The 21,917-nt window shown below is 33.6% G+C and overlaps 1 protein-coding gene across 2 annotated transcripts in view; it reads left to right on the top strand.

The window, feature by feature from the left end:
• Positions 1-21,917, top strand: part of ptprsa (protein tyrosine phosphatase receptor type Sa) — a 224,388-nt gene that overhangs the window by 35,910 nt on the left and 166,561 nt on the right. The window contains exon 2 of one of the 2 annotated variants that reach the window (XM_048182139.1): positions 16,918-16,997. The gene's annotated coding sequence lies outside the window, so the exon portion shown is untranslated. Of the gene's footprint in view, positions 1-16,917; positions 16,998-18,107; positions 18,126-21,917 lie in introns of those variants that run through there. The other variant, XM_048182140.1, reaches the window with a different exon arrangement.

The following is a 21,917-nucleotide window of genomic DNA, read 5'->3' as shown; positions in this document are numbered from 1 at the left end:
TAGAGATTTTCATTATATTTTAGGTACGTATTCGTTTGGTCCAGATTAAGCTGTTCAGTCACGTTTACTGTACTTAGATAAATTTGGTAGATGCAAATGGTTCTTGAAATTTTAAAAGTGTGTAATGTTTGCCCGCAGTAGAATTAATCATCCTTTCAGATTAGCATTAGCGTTGATGCTGCCTTCAAGTCATGTCAGAATGATCGTATTTACGAGATGAACGCCACCACAGTGTCATAATTACTAGCAGGAGACTAGGGAATCTCTTTGAGCCTTGACTTTTCAAGTTGAGCGTGCCAGTTAAGTAATCCTGAAAGCTAATTGGTTTTAGCCATATTGATAAGATTAGTGATAAAACTATAATCAATCTTCGTCATACTTCATTTGTAATAACATAGATAGATGGTGTTAAATTATATTAAAAATGTTTTACATCTTATCGTCCTCGTGTCTATTTTGATTCGCAACCGAATGACTCTTATGAACTGATTCAATTTTTTAATGAATGAATCAATCAGTTTAGGTACTCAAGGCTTACTATTTAATATTAATATTTAATTATTGATTCATTTTAAACATTAATATTATTAAATGCTAATTTTATTGCAAGTCCTTCATCTGCTGCCCCTCCATCTGTTCCCGGAGAGCCGGATTGCTGACGCCAGTCCTAATGTGCGCTGATGACTCGTTTAATGGACTGTCTGCCTGTAACCTACAGTTGTGTTTTTCCTGCACTAAGCTCTTAAGACGCATTCCCTCACTCCTAACCCATATTCCCAGGATGGTCGGTTCATCCGTGCCGGCATACTTGGCCTCACACATAGGCTTTAGCATTTGGCCTAGATGAGTAGAAAGCTTTTGTTTCTCCTTAGCAAATTCTTGCATGTTGCTTCTCAGAAAGGATAGATCCCCTCCCAAAAACGTGATAAATAATAATTAATAATGGTTCGTTTTCCAAATAATTTCATGTATATTTTTATTTCAATTATGTTTATAAAATAAAACATAATATTAATAATAATAATAACAATACATTTAATTTATATTCACTCATATCCATAAAATATAATACTATATTTATTAAATTAATAATAATATTGTTTCATTATTTCATTATTTTCTTTGAGTTAAAATTTTCTTAATTTTTTATTATTTCTTTAATAATAAACATTTTCATGTTTGTATTCATATTTTTCATTATGCAATTTAATATAATATACAATATTATATAATTATACAAATTTAATATTTTCCCCATTTATAATTTTCATTATAAATATAATAATAATAATAATAATAAACATTTGAATGCTTTTTGATAATATTTTTTATTTTAAAAATATAATATTATATTAATTACATTAATAATAACATTTTTCAATCATATTTTTCTTTAAAAAGGAAAATGTAAATATATTAATATTTAATAATATTTAGATGTTTGTAATCATATTTCTTTTTAAGAAAATAATATAATTGTATTAACTATAACATTTTCAAATTTTTATTTTAATTTAATTAATTATTATATAAATTGTTGTTCATATTAATAATAATAAAGTAAATGTAAATAAATTAGTAAATAATATCATTATAGTATTATCATTAAAATAATAATACATATTTTTTAAAATATTTTTCTTTAAGAAAATTTAAAATACTATAATTATATTGATTATATTTATTATATTAAATATAATATTAAATAATAATACAATCATTTTACAATTTTAAAATGTTTTTCTTTTTAAAACATTAGGCACATTTCATCCAAATATTCTCATTAATGTAATGTAAAAACAATCCCATTCTCTGTATTCTAATATGGAAAAAAAGTATTGTTGTATTAGCATTTGTTGTGTTTAGCATTTGGCCTAGATGAGTAGCAAGGGTTCGTTTCTCCTCAGTAAATTCTAGTGTGTTGCTACTGGGAATTGTGAAGACACACAGAAAGGCCATGTGGAAGCGTGAAGGATGGAGAATCGATGGTGTAGGTGAGGCTGTGGGAAACACACACACCCGTTCACCTCCTGTCTAATTATCTCACGGACGAGAGGCCACCGGAGCCGCCGCTGCCGCTTTAAGTGCGATTCATGTTTTGATTAGTTTAATCCAGCTAGAGAAAAGCAGCTCCCCGGTGACCCTGAACACTGGAGGACCTCTGCGTTGTTATCAGATCATCGCGCTCTTCCTAACGCTTTCCTCTTTCAAGCGCTCTTTTAATGAATCCCCACAGAGATGCTATCATGCCGAACGCTAGGAGCTAACATCGCTCTTGACTGAATCTCCAATCCATCGAACGTGCTCGCTTTTATTTATCAGTGGCTATGGAGGTCAGGACCGAGAGATGGTGTATGTTAGCATTAGCGAATAAGCAGTCTCAGCCTCAGACGTCACGCCTACGTTGGCTGAACGTCTGATGCATATGGTGCACTAAACTGGAAACACTTCAGGATTTTCAAAGTCGTCTGGTTGGTTGAATTCTACAGGATGTCCGGGAGATGTGTGTGTTGCGTTCTTTAACGATCCGCCTGGAAACAAATGCTGTGAAGCCAAACCCCCTCATGGAAGAAGAACGCCGTCGTGTTTATAACTGTGCGCTAACCAGGATCAACTAAACGCTGGATTTTCAAAAGTATGTAAAGTTCGTGGCTACACTGTTGCAGTAAACATGCACAACATTCTTGAATGAATAATTTATTAGATGCACGCCGGTCTGTTATTGTAGGGACATCGACTTTTCACGCCACTAAACATGACGCGGAACAAAACGAACTGTGATTGGTTGCGTTACATGTCAGTCAAACGTCCTCTTGCGCGGTCCTTGACCAATGAAAGCTGCGATAGAGTCCAGACCTTCTGCCGTCAGTCTAAAAGTCTGGCTACGCGAGACTAGCGAATAATAGAAGAAATAGACTAGGACGAGCCTCTAGCGCTAATACGTCACAATTAGCACGTGCGTTGTGTTCATTAATAATATTAATAATAAAATAAAATAATAATAAAAATTGTAAAAATCTTTACAGAATTGTGTTAACAATAATGAAATCAAAAATGGAACAACAATGAAGTAGTAATATAATAATAATAATAATAATAAAATATAATAAATTCTCAATAATGAGAATCATCCATTGGTAATAATGAAAAAGAAAAATATATATATAATAATGTAAAAAATCGTAATGAGAATTATGTGTTGGCAATAATGAAAAATAAAATAAAATCTAGTTGCATTACAGTCATCAGAGTGTGGAGATAAAATGATTTAATTGTCAAGTGTAAAAAAAAGTCTCTTTTTCTTCATTCAAAATGTAGTTGACTTCTTTGTCCTGTAGATTAGCGTGTGAAGTATGTGCTGGCCAGGTTTCTGACAGATATCTTGCTCCATTTCTCTTTTCGACTGACTGCCTTGTAGTAGGAGACTCATTCTCAGTGGCTTTGTAGTTGGGCCTCAGCAGGCCGTCACACGCGATCAGAGAGAAAACACTCAGCCTTCATACTTTGAACCGACGCAAAACCCAGTCCTCTTCAAGTTGTCCTACTTTTGGATTCGGCCGCGCTGCTTTGTTCGGTCGGGGAGCTCTTTCTGAAGCAGTGAGTCGCGTAAGTAATGGCTCTATTTGTTTGCTGTCTGGGCTGTATATTTTCATAATGGGAGCTGAGAGGAATCTGGCAATAAAATGGTGTATAAATCAATTAGAGCTGAGGTAGATTCATATCTGGCTTCTCCTCCGTCTGAGGCTGAAGTAACTATTGCCATTACTCACACAGAGTCGAGCTGCTGATTACATCGAGACCGCGCTGCTTCCAGTTACTCCGGGCACCTTGCTAAATGGGCTTAAATTTTTAATTTCCACAGGAACAAAGATCACATCTAAGGAGGAGGATAGCATAGCAGTAATTTATTTAAGGAGCGATGGGTTATTTCGGTAGGTGCCAGGTGAACTGGGAGGAAAATGGGACGTCCTGAGTGACAGCAGGATATTGAGTTGATCGAGATCTAGATCAGTGCTTCTCTACTAGTTTCACTTTACCATCCAGACTGGACATCAAATGGCCCAGCTGAACCAGAAAACATCCAAAATGGTCTTAAGATCAGACATAAAAAGTGTCCAGTAGTTCTAGACTTAATTGTTAAAGAAACTTTTTGTGCGATTATTCACGCTCTTATTGTGAAATCAAGCATACACCATTTATCTTGTTTAACATGTCCATTTTGTCATCATTTGCTATAATTAAAACTGTATTTTCTGCAAGCTTTTTTATAGGTAAATTTAGGTGTATTTCCAAAGAAGGACACTTTAATAACCAAATGATATAAAGAGTCCATATAATTCATAAATTTAAAGGTGGCGTAGAACGTCTTTTCAAAAGATGTAATATAAGTCTAAGGTGTCCCCTGAAAAGTAATTTTTTTAACTGCCTATTTTGGGGCATCATTAAATATGCGCCGATTCAGGCTGCGTATTCATTCTCTCGTGCTCCCCGCCCCCGGAGCTCACGCTTGCCTTTAATAGCATAAACAAAGTTCACACAGGTAATATAACCCTCAAAATGGATCTTTACAAAGTGTTCGTCATGCAGCATGTCTAATCGCGTAAGTATGGTATTTAGTTGGATGTTTACATTTGATTCTGAATGAGTTTGATAGTGCTCCGTGGCTAAAGCTAACATTACACACTGTTGGAGAGATTTATAAAGAATGAAGTTGTGTTTATGAATTATACAGACTGCAAGTGTTTAAAAATTGAAAATAACGACAGTCTTGTCTCCGTGAATACAGTAAGAAACGATGGTAACTTTAACCACATTTAACAGTACATTAGCAACATGCTAACGAAACATTTAGAAAGACAATTTACAAATATCACTAAAAATATCATGATATCATGGATCATGTCAGTTATTATCGCTCCATCTGCTATTTTTCGCTATTGTTCTTGCTTGCTTATGTAACCCCTCTAGTCCAGGTCCTTCTCACCCCGCCCTACGCGGGTCTCAAACCTGGGTCTCCGGCATGGGAGTCGGACGCTCTAACAAAGAGGCTAAAGGCTGCAACCCCTAGCGTCAGTCGCTAGAGCATCTCTTGAGATCAGAGGAGTGAGGTTTACTCGCACAGCAACTACTAGCTGGCCTCCGTTACACTTACCTAGTCTGATGATTCAGCTGTGCACAGATCCAGATGTTAATACTGGCTGCCCTTGTCTAATCCCTCGATCATGGGCTGGCATATGCAAATATTGGGGGCGTACATATTAATGATCCCGACTGTTACGTAACAGTCTGTGTTATGTTGAGATTCGCCTGTTCTTCGGAGGTCTTTTAAACAAATGAGATTTACATAAGAAGGAGGAAACAATGGAGTTTGAGACTCACTGTATGTCATTTCCATGTACTGAACTCTTGTTATTCAACTATGCCAAGATAAATTCAATTTTTAATTCTAGGGCACCTTTAAGCACACCAAATCACCCATGAAAACAAACAAACAAAAAAAAACATTACAGAAAACACTTTAGTTTAGTTTAGACAAGTCAAGATGTGATACTGAACAGAACCACATGGAGATACCAAAAAACCCTAAACCAACCGCCTTGACCTGACTGCATACTGTATGCCTACTACAGCAAACCAATCCATTCAGAATTACTAAACACAGCAACATACACATCACAGATAAGAACATTATCCTGAACGTGTGTGGAAACAACGTGAATGTACTGAAACTACGTGTGCTTACTGTACGTCACCGCAATCGTCTTTACCTTGATAAAAATCCACATTCATCAAAACTTTACTAGCGAGACGCTGGTTTGTTTTATCTAGCCGAGAAACATAGTTTGCGTATCGTCTGGCCAACAGTGGGATGTTTTGACGTTCAGTCTGTATTTCACACAGGGCTCGCGTGCTTCAGAAACAATCACAGATTACGACAGAGTTCGTGTTTTAAAGCAAAACACACACTGGAATTAATAATTCACTGAAAACGCAACGTGAGTTTCTATTCCCTATGCTATTTCTGATAAAATATGCCTGGTTTTCTTTACATTAGCTCTGTTTTTGACTGATTATTTAAATTAATTCACTTACTGGATAACTGAAAACTTTCCCTGAGTTTAGCAACTTAAAATTATCTGATTGCAAAAATAGATGCGAAATCGGATTAGAGTAGAAATTTTCACCTAGCAGGGTTACAGGTGCTTGCGCCATTGTAGATGCTCAGTTTGATAAACTCAGATCATATAACTGTGTGGCGTAAATTACGTTAATGACGCAATTTCACGTGCTTCAGTCATTATTTTGCATTAATCGGATGCATTAACGTGTTAACGTTGACATTTATGGTGGTGTTTATTGTGCTGCCTTAAAGATATGCCTAAAACTTAGATGTACTACAGTCTTTCTCCTCTGGGAAATATTGCAGACAATATTTTTGTCCAATCAGATTCTCTGGATTGAGAGCGACACTTTTGTAAGTATAGCTAATGTATAAACAAAAGCAGAAGTATGAATAGAGTTTTATTAGACGCACGACCTTTGACGTCAGCAGCAAAAGATACGGAAAGCATTTTTCTGCTCTTTTGAAGGCCGTTTATTTTATTTCACGATTATAAAGTTAGCCGCATACAGTGTTGGGGGTTACGCATTACAAGTAATGCAAGTTACGTAATCAAATTACTTTTCTCAAGTAACAAGTAACTAAAGTTACTTCTAAATTTACAACAAAATATCAGTTACTTTTTCAAATAAGTAACTAGTAAAGTAACGCATTACTTTTAAATTTACAACAAAATATCAACATAATATATATATATTTACTCTTTATGCCCTATTCTTCTTTGATGCAGAATAGCAGCACTGCTGAAAGCCTTGTTTGTTTGAGCTGCGCCCTCTACTGTTCAGGCGTGAATTTTCATTTCCTTCAGCCTGAGGCTGTGAAAGGACCTTTACACTTGCCAAACATCGAACATTTTTGTTGTTATAAAAACAAACGAACAAACAAACAGTCCAGACCAGATGAGAAAAAGTAACGCAAAACTAACATAATGCATTGCTTTCCAAAAAAAAGTAACCAAGTAATGCAATTAGTTACTTTTTTTAGGGAGTAATGCAATATTGTAATGCATTAATTTAAAAGCAACTATCCCCAACACTTGCCGCATATCCTTATTAGCATTCAGCATCGTTTTCCCTCCATTTTCCCTAAAATAGTCAGTTCTGATTGGTTCATAACCTGCTAGTTTAGATCCACCGGTCTTGAGAATCAATCTGCGTACCTCCTGACTGAGTACATTTCTTTCAGAGAAAGATAGACGGCTTTAACAACGCACCCCGCTCCTCTTTCGCCGTGTTATTTGCCTTGACAATCTCCTCGAAAATGATCTGATATAGTGTCGTGCCCTGTGAGCGGGAAAGAGAGTGCGAGAGCCGCTTCAGAATGTCAATGCCTCGCACGCCGCAGTAAACTACTTCAGGCCTTTTCATTTGGTTAAAAGCCTCCGGATCCCCTCGAAATCACAACCGCCGCTCCCTCTTCCCGAGATAATGCAGATGTTGTCATTGCAATCATCATTATAAGCACTTTTTTGGCTCCTGCGTGCGTGAGTGGTGGGGGTTATTTACAGGGTCGTAGTATTTTTATTAATTCGCCATCAAAGCCGCTATTTATCCGCAGACGGGATAGGGGTGCGGCGGTATCATACGGCTCATTTCTAATGAGTGCGGATTAGCGTGGATGATCCGGCTCTGGTCCGGCGTTCCCGAGGTCAAAGGCAGGCTGGAATTCCGTGGCACAAATCCTGAGGCGAGAATGATCTAGTATTAATAAACTAAATGATTTTTCTATAGCACCCCCTCTGCTAGTGCGGGATAAACACAGATTATATATTCATAAGAAAGCTTTGATTAATTTCATGCTGACATGTTAATAATGTGAAGTGTGTGCAGACTTATAAACTCTCTTCAAATGCATTTCCCCTCAATATCTTGTTTAGCAGCAGTGGATTTTGTGTGTCATGTCTCTCAACTTTTATTTGTCTTGCTAAGGTTTATTTCATTGCTAGCATTCTAAATACACGCATGAAACCCAATGAAAACCTGAAAACAACATCAAGGCTTTGTAAAAGAGCATAATATGGCCTCTTTAAGCAAACGCCCAGAGAAAGGAGACGTCGTCCATGTGCTCAGAAAACAGCACGAGCGCCGCTGAAAAGCTTTCCAGGGTTGCAGAACATGAGCGATGAGGCTTTTGGCCGGCCGGCCGGCTGTAAACAGGTGTGGGCTGACTGATTTATCGTAATTAATCCGACGTGTCCGTTCCTCCGGCTGGGGCACATCTGCGACAGAGCGCCGTTCCCAGTGTCACAATGTCAGCGAAGGGCAATGAGATTACTTTGATTAAACAACTCAAAACAATTAATTTATTTGCAGTGTTTTAGAGCTCCATGATGATCATTACGGCGCTCTTAAGATCTGCTCATTTGGCCTGGCGTTATTGAGCGCACAGCTGTCCGATGCAGCGAAGCCTCTGTCCCGTCCAGATTGGCCCGGATCAACAGCAACTGCAACAAGAACAGCGCTTCTTTTCATTTGACAGGCTGCGCAGTAATTATTATTTTTTTGCAGTTGCGGAAAAGCTGGCTATTTTTAAAGGGAGAGTAGTGGCATTTATCTGTCCAAAACAGGCCCACTAATAAAACCTGAGTCGGAATAGCTTGGGATGGAGAGATTTATTCCCGGAGAAAACAAGACAGGAGGGAGTGAATCCGTCAAATGTCACTGTTCGTAAACGCTAGAGTTCACAAGAACATGTCCCGGTCATATTTCACTCTATATTGCTTTTAATCATTTTAAAGTAATGCAAATGTTACTTTTTATTATAATAATAATAACATTAATAGTTACATATCATGTTGGTGTTTTATATTAATTGTAATCATTTTAATATTTAACATTAATATGTCAATACAAATTATTTAATATTATTATAATATATTACTACAACTACTACTACTACTAATAAATATATTTAAATATTTAATTTGTACAAAATTAATTGATAACAAATATTTATTCATTTTTTTATTTATTATATTTATTAATATATATTTTAGTTAGTTTCTTAGTGGTTAAATTGACCTAATAATAATAATAATAATAAAATTGTATATACGTATTATATTAATGTGTTATATATTCATTGTAATAATTGTAATATTTTATATTAATAATACATTGTTGAATATTAATATATTAGATTAATTAATATATTTAAATATTTAGTGTGTACTTAAACATAATTACTTGATGATATATATTTATTCTTTTATTTTAGTTAGTTAGTGGCTAAATTAGCCTAATAATAATAATAATAATTACATATATGAATTATATTGATTTGTTATATATTAAATGCAATCATTTTAATATTTAATATTAATATGTCAATACAAATTATTTAATATTATTATACTATATTACTACAATTACTACTACTAATAATAAATATATTTAAATATTTAGTGTGTACAAAATTAATTGATAACAAATATTTATTCATTTTTTTATTTATTATATTTATTAATATATATTTTAGTTAGTGGTTAAATTGACCTAATAATAATAATAATAATAATAATAATAATAATAATAAAAATTGCATATACGTATTATATTAATGTGTTATATATTCATTGTAATAATTGTAATATTTTATATTAATAATACATTGTTGAATATTAATATATTAGATTAATAAATATATTTAAATATTTAGTGTGTACTTAAACATAATTACTTGATGATAGATATTTATTATTTTATTTTAGTTAGTTAGTGGCTAAATTAGCCTAATAATAATAATAATAATAATTACATATATGAATTATATTAATTTGTTATATATTAAATGCAATCATTTTAATATTTAATATTAATATATTAATAATACATTATTTAATATTAATATATTATATTAATATATTTAAATATTTAGTATGTACTTTAACAAAATTGAGAACAAATGTTTATTTAATTTTATTGATGTTATTTAGGTAGTTTAATAATAATAATGCTAATAATTACATATGAATTATATTAATGTGTTATATATATATTAAGTGGAATTGTAATATTTATTACAATATATTAATATTAAATTATTTAATATTAATATACTATATTAATATTTAAATATTTAGTAGTATCAAAATTAAATTAACTAATATTTATTTATTTAGTGGTTAATTGACAACATTAATAATAATAAGTACATATGCATTATATTAATATGTTATGTATGAATAATAATTATGATATTTATAATATTTAATATATTATTAATACATTTAATATTATTATATTATATTGATATATTTAATATTTAACAAAAATATTTATTCTTGAGTGGTTAAGTCGACCTTGTTCTCAGAGTTCTCAGTTGTCTGATTTTAACATCATCTTTGTCTCAGATGTTTCTCCTATAAAGAGTCAGTAGTCGTATGATGTAGAAGTAGTTCCGATCGTCTGATGAGAAATGTTCATAATGAGATTGAGATCTCTTCTGAGATCCGTGTGGAGTCAGACTTCAGCAGACGTCTTCATGTCGGTGCTGAGAAAACAATAGAGATATGAACGAGATCTTGTGTGTGAATATTAGCAGGAGCTCCAGTATCCGGACGACATCAAGGAAGCGTTCCCAGGAGCGCAGATGAAAAAACACTAGCCATAAGTTTTCCCTGACTTTGGTGCGCGATCTATTTATCCGCTAACTGAATCAATTTGCTCTTCATTGTGCCGTGACCTCTGGGGCTTGAGCTCGATGCGCCGACACAACACTCAATGTCAGCCGTGCTCCTACTGCAGATCCGTGTTCACTGACGGGAATGGGAATGCTGGAATCTCACAATCACAGATGACTATGCCTAATACATAGAAATGTTCTTTAAAACTGATTATTAAAACAGCAATAAACAGTTATTTAAAAAAAAAATAAAAATAAAACATGTTTATGTGTGTATTACGAATAACTTTATAATGCATTATTATTATTATTATTAACTTATATTATCTTACAATCATTTATCAAAAATTAAACATGATTCAGTGTGTTTTAGGAATACTTTTATAATGCATCATACAGAGTCTTCAGGTGAAGTGCTGCTGAATTTGATTGATTTGTTTCATTCTAATTTAATGAAGAATCAGTGTGTGAAGCTGCTTCTCTCTCTTCTGCGTGTTCCGATGAAGCCTTTTGCACACTGTTTTTCATCACGCTTCCACCATCTCCCAATTTACCCTGCACCATGATGCTCCGCCATCTGTCGCTGCGCTGACCGGCGCCCGTGCCAGAGCGTCCTGAGAAAACCAGCTACATTCAGACTCTTGTTAGTGTGCGCTCAAGTGCACGACCCGTTCGAATCGCGAGCGAGCGGTCCGATTCATCACAGACCCTCTCTTAACATTGAGGCTAATGTACTGTCACGTCCCCTGGCGGGCTAGCGCTAGCGTTAGCTCACATCTATGCTATATTCAGCCTGATTAATGAAGCATCTGACAGAGGGAGTGTCTGCAGTGAGGGAGCGGTAGTGCGCCAGCGTGTGGGCGCTGAATAAATGTCGTACATTAAACAAATTCCCGCTCGCTTTGGCAGCGAAAGCAGAGAGGGCGTCACGCGCCCTTCCCTCCCTGCCCCGGGGCCTTGTGGGACTTCTCTCGGCACTCAGCTGTTATGATTGGGTAGTCTCGAATTAAAGCGTCCCGTCAGGACGAGGAATCATGTCCGCCTGCTGGCTGGCTGGTTGTCGTGGAAACCGTGTCCCCAGAGGAGGCTGAGGCTTGTCTACGGGCAGGGAGAGGGATGAGCAGAGAGATAAAGGGAGGAATAAAACTCGCTTCCGACGGCACAACAAGAGCGTAAAAGCTTTTAAACGGCGAGGAAGCAATAAACTAGCCAAAGTGGTGTTTCGCTGGACATTTAAAAAATGAGGAGACTTGATTTGGTGTGTTTTTGCGTTGTAAAATGTATCTGCAAGTCATAAAACGACAATGCATTGCATCACAAAACAGGAACTCAAAATGTTGTCTTGGCGATAAACTAGCGAAAGTGAACATTTGCAATTCGAGGATGCTTGATGTTGTGTTTTTGTGTTGTAAAATGTGCCTGAATTCATAAGATGACACAAGTATGCAGTGCATTGCAACAGGACCTCAAAGTCCCGTTACTGTTTTGTTCGCAATAAACTAGCGAAAGTGGCGTTTTGTTGAACGTTTAAAAGGCGAGGACAGTCGATTTTGTGTGTTTTTGTGTAGTAAAATGTGTCTGCATTCATAATACGATACAAGTATGCATTGCAACAGGAACTCAAAATGTTGTCTTTGCGATAGAGTAGCAAAAGTGGCATTTCGTTACACATGTACAATGCGAGGATGCTTGTTTTTTTGTTTTTGCATAGTAAAATGTATCTGCGAGTCATAATGCATTGCATGGCAACAGAAGCTCAAAATGTTGTCTTTGCGATAGAGTAGCAAAAGTGGCTTTTCGTTAAATATTTACAAAGTGAAGACGCTTGTTTTTTTGTTTGTTTGTTTGTTTGTTTTTGTAAAATGTGCCTGCATTTGCAAAACGACACAAGAAGTATGCATTGCATCGTAACAGGAGCTCAAAGTCCCGTTACTGTTTTGTTCGTAATAAACTAGCGAAAGTGGCATTTTGTTGAACATTTAAAAGGTGAGGACAGTCAATTTTGTGTGTTTTTGTGTAGTAAAATGTGTATGCAAGTCATAATATGACACAATGCATTGCATCACAAAACAGGAACTCAAAATGTTGTCTTAGCGATAAACTAGCGAAAGTGAAAATTTGCAATTCGAGGATGCTTGATGTTGTGTTTTTGTGTTGTAAAATGTGTCTGCATTCATAATACGATACCAGAAGTATGGATTGCAACAGGAACTCAAAATGTTGTGATAGAGTAGCAAAAGTGGCATTTCGTTACACATGTACAATGCGAGGATGCTTGTTTTTTTGTTTTTGCATAGTAAAATGTATCTGCAAGTCATAATGCATTGCATGGCAACAGAAGCTCAAAATGTTGTCTTTGCGATAAAGTAGCAAAAGTGGCTTTTCCTTAAATATTTACAAAGTGAAGACACTTGTTTTTTTTTTTTTGTTTGTTTGTTTTTGTAAAATGTGCCTGCATTTGCAAAACGACATAAGAAGTCCCATTTTGTTCGCAATAAACTAGCGAAAATGGCATTTTGTTGAACGTTTAAAAGGCGAGGACGCTCGATTTTGTGTTTTTTGTGTAGTAAAATGTGCCTGTATTCATAATACGACACAAGTATGCATTGCATCGCAATAGGCACTGAAAATGTTGTCTTTGCGATAAACTAGAGAAAGTGGCGTTTTGTTAAACATTTATAACGTAAGGACACTTGATTTTGTGTGTTTTTGTGTTGTTGTGTCGTATTATGAATACAGGCACATTTTACAAGTATACATTGCATTTTTTTGCAATAAACTAGCGAAAGTTGCATTCTGTTGAACGTTTAAAAAGCGAGGAGACTTGATTTGGTGTGTTGTTGCAATTGATAATACAACACAAGTAAGCATTCCATCGCAACATGAACTCAAAATCTGTTGTGTTCGTGATAAATTAATGAAAATGGCATTTCGTTAAACATTTACAAAGCGAGGAAACTTTATTTTGTTTTTGTCTTATAAAATGTGTCTGCATTCATAATACGACACAAGTATGCATTGCATCGCAACAGTGAAAGTAGAGCTGCGTGATTCTGGATGAATTGAGAATTACGATACAAACAGAGATTCTGAACAGGCAACTAAACAAAATAACAAATAATTTACTAGAGGTTCTGACAAAATGCCTATTGCTGCCGTCTATTTAAAATGTTTAATGTGAATGAATTATTATTAAAAAAAAAAACGGTTTGAATGAATGATTCAATGACTTCACTTGTTTCATTACTGGATGAATCAGTGTTTTTGTACAAATCTCTTGAATGAATGATTCAATGACTCACTCATAAAGACTTCTTGTTTCATTACTGGTTGAATTAGTGTTTTTGAATGAATGATTCAATGACTCATAAAGATTTTTTGTTTCATTACTGGTTGAATTAGTGTTTTTGAATGAATGATTCAATGACTCATATAGATTTTTTGTTTCATTACTGGTTGAATTAGTGTTTTTGAATGAATGATTCAATGACTCATAAAGATTTTTTGTTTCATTACTGGTTGAATTAGGGTTTTTGAATGAATGATTCAATGACTCATATAGATTTTTTGTTTCATTACTGGTTGAATTAGTGTTTTTGAATGAATGATTCAATGAATCATATAGATTTTTGTTTCATTACTGGTTGAATTAGTGTTTTTGAATGAATGATTCAATGACTCATATAGATTTTTTGTTTCATTACTGGTTGAATTAGGGTTTTTGAATGAATGATTCAATGACTCATAAAGATTTTTGTTTCATTACTGGTTGAATTAGTGTTTTTGAATGAATGATTCAATGGCTCATATAGATTTTTGTTTCATTACTGGTTGAATTAGTGTTTTTGAATGAATGATTCAATGACTCATAAAGATTTTTTGTTTCATTACTGGTTGAATTAGTGTTTTTGAATGAATGATACAATGACTCATATAGATTTTTTGTTTCATTACTGGTTGAATTAGTGTTTTTGAATGAATGATTCAATGACTCATAAAGATTTTTTGTTTCATTACTGGTTGAATTAGGGTTTTTGAATGAATGATTCAATGACTCATAAAGATTTTTGTTTCATTACTGGTTGAATTAGTGTTTTTGAATGAATGATTTAATGACTCATATAGATTTTTGTTTCATTACTGGTTGAATTAGTGTTTTTGAATGAATGATTTAATGACTCATAAAGATTTTTTGTTTCATTACTGGTTGAATTAGGGTTTTTGAATGAATGATTCAATGACTCATATAGATTTTTTGTTTCATTACTGGTTGAATTAGTGTTTTTGAATGAATGATTCAATGACTCATAAAGATTTTTTGTTTCATTACTGGTTGAATTAGGGTTTTTGAATGAATGATTCAATGACTCATAAAGATTTTTGTTTCATTACTGGTTGAATTAGTGTTTTTGAATGAATGATTTAATGACTCATAAAGATTTTTGTTTCATTACTGGTTGAATTAGTGTTTTTGAATGAATGATTTAATGACTCATAAAGATTTTTTGTTTCATTACTGGTTGAATTAGGGTTTTTGAATGAATGATTTAATGACTCATAAAGATTTTTTGTTTCATTACTGGTTGAATTAGGGTTTTTGAATGAATGATTCAATGACTCATAAAGATTTTTTGTTTCATTACTGGTTGAATTAGTGTTTTTGAATGAATGATTTAATGACTCATATAGATTTTTTGTTTCATTACTGGTTGAATTAGTGTTTTTGAATGAATGATTCAATGACTCATAAAGATTTTTGTTTCATTACTGGTTGAATTAGTGTTTTTGAATGAATGATTTAATGACTCATAAAGATTTTTTGTTTCATTACTGGTTGAATTAGGGTTTTTGAATGAATGATTTAATGACTCATAAAGATTTGTGTTTCATTACTGGTTGAATTAGTGTTTTTGAATGAATGATTTAATGACTCATATAGATTTTTTGTTTCATTACTGGTTGAATTAGTGTTTTTGAATGAATGATTCAATGACTCATAAAGATTTTTCGTTTCATTACTGGTTGAATTAGGGTTTTTGAATGAATGATTCAATGACTCATAAAGATTTTTGTTTCATTACTGGTTGAATTAGTGTTTTTGAATGAATGATTCAATGACTCATATAGATTTTTGTTTCATTACTGGTTGAATTAGTGTTTTTGAATGAATGATTCAATGACTCATAAAGATTTTTGTTTCATTACTGGTTGAATTAGGGTTTTTGAATGAATGATTCAATGAGTCATATAGATTTTTTGTTTCATTACTGGTTGAATTAGTGTTTTTGAATGAATGATTCAATGACTCATAAAGACTTCTTGTTTCATTACTGGTTGAATTAGTGTTTTTGAATGAATGATTCAATGACTCATAAAGATTTTTGTTTCATTACTGGTTGAATTAGTGTTTTTGAATGAATGATTTAATGACAAAAACATTTTTTAACAGTCACTTGTCAGCACCTACTGGTGTAACGATGTAATTGATACAATCGTTATTTGAAGCACCAAGTTTTGTTTTATTTTGATCTCTTCCGTAGACATCAGTGTTTATATCCGAACTATAAACTTTTATCCCAGTACTTTTGTGATTATTTGAATTATTTTAACAGAAATGATGATATTGTGTGGTTGTTTCATACCTGTACATGAAGCGAGTATGCTTGATTTTGTGTTTTTGCATTCCAGCTCAATTTTGTGTCTTTTATTGGGTTGTGTTAGCAATAGACTAGCGAAAGTGACATAAGTTGTGATTTTCAGGCCTTCTCTTGAGCATTTCAATGATGATGAAGCTTGATTTGTGTGGTTTTGTGTCTGTAATTGATATCAAAAGAGTTTACTGAGCTCAAAATCCTGTTACCGTTGTGTTAGCGATACAGTGGCGACAGCACCGTTTTGGTGTGACGTTCAGGTCAAAAACATGCCCTATGTTACTATGTGAACTTCTAGCTGCACATTACCCACATGATCACAACTGGAAAATCTGGAAATGGTGAAAGAAGGAGCCACCCAAGGCTACGTAACAATGGACTAGCGATCAGGGCCTTTCCCTCCAAATGGTCGCTGTAGCATCTTCAGAAAGCTGCCGTTCTTCACTCTGAGCTCAGGAGAAAGCAGGTTCATTTGTCAGTCCTTTTCATTAGCTTTTCTCTTTCTTTCTCCTCTTTATCAAGGTGCAACTGAGGCTGCAGAAGAAAACACCACTAAAACCAGCCGAAGAATGAAGCAGAAGGAATATTAAAACATCCGAGAGGTAAAAACACCATCTGACCCTATTAACTTTCAGTTATTGTAAAGAAAATAAGCTATTTTTAAAGTTGATTTATGGTTAATTTTGGTTCAACCAATGCTTATATATATATTTTAATAACATATTTTACTTTTTTTTATTACAATTTGACATGTATATGTTATATATTTATTATATTGTGTATTTATATATGTAATTGAAATTGTATTTATGTATTAGCGCTGTCAAACAATTAATCGCCATTAATCGCATTCAAAATAAAAGTTGTGTTTGCATAATATACGTGTTTGTACTGAGTATATTTATTACGTATATATAAATGCACACACATACATGTATGTATTTAACAAAAATATATTTATATATAAAATATTTATATTTATATATAATTTATGCATGTAAATATTTCTTAAATATATACATGTGTGTGTGTGTATTCATATATACATAATAAATATACTCAGTACAAACACGTATATTATGCAAACACAACTTTTATTTTGAATGCGATTAATGGTGATTAATTGACAGTGCTTTTTTATTTTATATATAGCAACTATTACTTTTAAATTATATATTATATTTATGTATTTATTAAATTACTAACAATTATTTTTTATTATTATTATTTATTATTTATATATAATTATATAAATATTAACATGTATTTAATAACAATATATATATATATATATCATTTATACAGTAATTTATAATTTAATATATTTTAATTTTAAATATTAATTTTAAAATATTTTTTTTAATAATATATACATATATTACATTTTAGTTGCAATGTTATTTAGATTTGTGTATTTATATATGTAATTGAAAGTATTTGTTTTACATTACATATTGTATTATATATTACATTTAAATATGTATGTATTTATCATTAATGGACTTCATTTATTATATATATATCTTTATTTTATATTTATTTGATATATATATATATATATATCATCTAGGCTGTCATCCGGCATGTGCGTTCATCAAGATAAACTGCTTTTTCTTGTCTGATGATTTAATGTATATTTCTGAATGCTTTGAGGCCACATTTCTTCTTTTTCCTCCTTCCTTTCGTCCGTTTAGGTAGTTTTTGGGAGCATCTGACACAAACCGTTGGTGGTATGAACATCAAACTCTTTGCAGTGCCTGGTTTCTGTGTGTGATTTCTCATTTGTTTCCGGCCGTCAGCGATGCGTTTCACACAGAGGTATTCGAGTGTGTGCTGTTTGTTTGCTGTCACAGATACGAGGCTCTCGAGTCTGCGGCGCTATCAGAGGCCGAACGGGGCGCGTTTGCCCAGATTATTTGCGGTCGGTGCCTGTTTCTTCTCAACAAGTGGAGAGCAGAGAAGGTCGGCACATCTGGGCTCGTCGCTGCAGGCTATTTGCGAACCAGAGCAATGCGATCGGCTGAATATTGCATGCCGCGCCGCTGTAGAGCTGAGAGTCGGGTAATGCACATGCTCCACAAAGAGCTCATTTCTGCTTTATTACCCTCCACCATCTTCCCCTCGCCGCCGGTAAACAGCGTTTATCCGTATGCCTGCTCATTGAACATGAGAACCGCATCCGCTTGGGTCTTGTTTCTGTTGCTCTCTGCAATTAAACAAAGCCATTAATCTTTACTACACCCATTATATGGCTTCTCTCTGTCACGTCGACTCCGTCCTCCAGTTATCAATGCTCTGGTTATTAATGGTGGTATTTTAAGCATTTAATGTAGATGAAGCATCCAGAGGTGGGCTTTTATTTGGTTTATTAATCGTTTTATTCAATCTAAGCATTATGCTGTCCTTCTGTGGTTCTCCGGTTCTCCGTGACTTTATTTCGTAAGCGTTTTTGCAGTGAAGTGAGGTTGGCGGGCTGGAATGGGTGTGGATGTGCCGTGAGCTCTATTGAAGTGTGTCGCAGGCCTGATCCGGGTCTGAATGCTGGAGATCTGCTGTGCCAGACTGAGTTAGAGTCGCTCGAGGGCACAGTGCATTGTGGGCAAATCCTGCAGGCGTGGGAGTCTCTGCCACACGGGGCCTGTTTGTTTTGGCCCTCCATTGTGTTCAAAGGGCGGACTCTGTGTCACAAACACACCGACATCAGCTGAACAGAGGAGAGATGGACATGAATATCTTCTAGATTAATGTTGGTCGAAATATATAATCAACCAACACTGGGGGATTTTGCAATTTAAAGGATTAGTTCACTTTAAAATAAAAATTACCTCAAGCTTTACTCACCCTCAAGACATCCTAGGTGTACATGACTTTCTTCTTTCAGATGAACACAATCCAGAATTTAAAAACAATCCATATATAACAAGTTATAAAGTAAAATATCCAGCTTCTGCCAGACCGCCTTTCGTATTTCAATGTTACACTTTTTCCATAAAAAAAGGCAGAAGCTTGATATTTGACTTCATAACTTGTTAAATATGTATATTTTTTTACACACACACATCGCGTCGCTTCAGAAGGACTTTATTAACCCCCCGGAGCTGTGTGGAGCACATATTTATGATGGATGGATGAGGATGGAGACACTTTCTTCAGCTCATACTCGTTGGTATCGCTCACTGCCATTATAAAGCTCAGGATGCGTCAGGATATTTATTAATATATCTCAGATTGTGTTCATCAGAAAGAAGAAAGTCAAATACACCTAGGATGGCTTGAGGGTGAGTAAAACTTTGGCTAATTTTCATTTGAAAGTGAACTAATTCTTTAAGAAGCATGTATTCAGACATGAATTTTCATTTTCAGACATGAATTTTCATTATTAATTTTATTTAATTATTATAAATATCATTATTAATTACTATGAATATTTTTTAGTGAATAATATACTGTATAAAACATTGCTTGTTTTTTTAGTTATTTATAACTATGTACATTTTGCTTCTTGTATTATTAATAATAATAATAATAATAATAATAACAATACCATATATATTTATATATAATATATATAGTATATACAATATTATATAATATTAATGCATTTGTATATAAAAATAATGATTATTATTATTATCATCATTATTATAAATATTTGTTTTAGTGAATTCTATGTGTTTGTTTTTTTACTTTTACTTTTCTGAGACTATATACAGAATATATTTAAAAACATTTTCCTGTTTATTGTTGTTATATATATATATATATATATATATATATATATATATATATATATATATATATATATATATATATATATATATATATAATATGTGTGTATGTGTGTATTTTTATTATTATTTTATTATTATTACTATTTTTATAGTTTTTATCACTTATTATAAACATTTGTTTATTTAATACTGTGAAAAGGCCAAGGCCCATTCACACCAAGGATGATAAATATAACAATAAAGATATTGTTCTGAAAATAGTTATAATATAGCAGAATCCACACCACAGCTGCAAGAATAACACCACAGAGAAACAAAATCATTGGCATCTCTTTCAGAAATTTTTTTTTCCAGCTGATAAATTATAAAAACAATGACAGCCAATCAGAATCCATCCCGCTTTTAGATCTCGCAGATGACAAAACTGCAGTGCACGCTTATATTAAACAGAACGATATCTTTATCGTGATAGTTATCTGTCATTGGTGTGAATGGGCCTTAAAGCCTTTGATTATTTTTTAACTTATTTTTTATTTTCCTTTGTTTTTTGATGCTAGTATTAAACATTTTGAATGTATTTTGCTACAATGTCTGCTTTGTAGGGCTGCACAATTAATCGGAATTAAACAGAATTAACCCTTAAATGCATGACTGTTTCGCCAATCATTCTTACATATTCGGGTCTTTATCGACCCGGATCTATATCTAACACGGAAGGATCTCTACCTGTCACGATAATATAAAACTCCTCTGATATTAGAGTAACAATTACAGAAGAATAAAATAAATCATATTTTGTTACCTTTTGGAGCTTGAAAGCACTCCGTTTGAGCAGATGTTTTATGCCATCATCACTGTCCTCATCAGAGCTCATTTCCCAGTAAATCCAGCAAATAATGGGCTAGTTTTATGTTTGAGGTCACGAATTTGTGATCTCAAATGTATTCTCAAAACTATATAATTTTCAACATCTTCAAAATCAATATTTCGATCGCTAACAGCTTCACCAGATCCATCCAGTAACAGTTACAGTCATATTTGATTGCGTTCAGTACTTGTTCTGCAGTAAATCGCTGAGCCATTTCATGTTTTTCTTATTATTTCGTTTTCCGTCTGAAAGAGTCGTCACTTCAGCATTGTGTATCAGACATTGGCACCTTGTGGAATAAAGGTGAATTGCACTTATTCCGTCATCTAAGATTCAATTATTGTTGTCCAGAAAAAATATACGGATACTCATACACACCTCGAGTCGTTTGCGACCCTATACAATTTTTTACAAAAAATGAATACAAAAATAGGCATTCTTTTATAATTTTAGGATTTTTTTTCTTGTTATATTATTTATAATGAATTGATTGAGGAATACCAAGAAGGTTGATGTCTAACTTTAAAAAATGAACGAGGAGGAGGGTAGTGAAGACCCGAGGTATGCATTTAAGGCTTAAACAGAATAAGGCAGTCGTGTGTTTATTAGTCATGTATAATCAATCAAAACATTTCAATCTTCTGTTCATTCAGCTACAGCGATAGTATGAGTTTTCCTGGAATGACGTATGTCCTACTTCGGCAGCAGGGCATATTTGTAGTTTCTGCGCGAGAGCGCCCTCTGGCTTTCAGATAGAGAAGCATTTACTACTGATCACAGAGCCGTACAGCTCTGACAAGCTGCGCATAAAACAATCGCAGCCTTTGCCAAATCGCGTGCGATAAAATTGCGATAAATCGTGCAGCCCTACTGCTTTGCTGTAGGTAAAGCACAGATATTATAAGCTATATCATCTAACCTGA

Source organism: Megalobrama amblycephala, linkage group LG2, assembly GCF_018812025.1.
Source record: "Megalobrama amblycephala isolate DHTTF-2021 linkage group LG2, ASM1881202v1, whole genome shotgun sequence".
NCBI lineage: Eukaryota > Metazoa > Chordata > Actinopteri > Cypriniformes > Xenocyprididae > Megalobrama > Megalobrama amblycephala.
The sequence above is the reverse complement of the archived record's forward strand: the minus strand, read 5'-3'. Positions and strand labels throughout refer to the sequence as shown.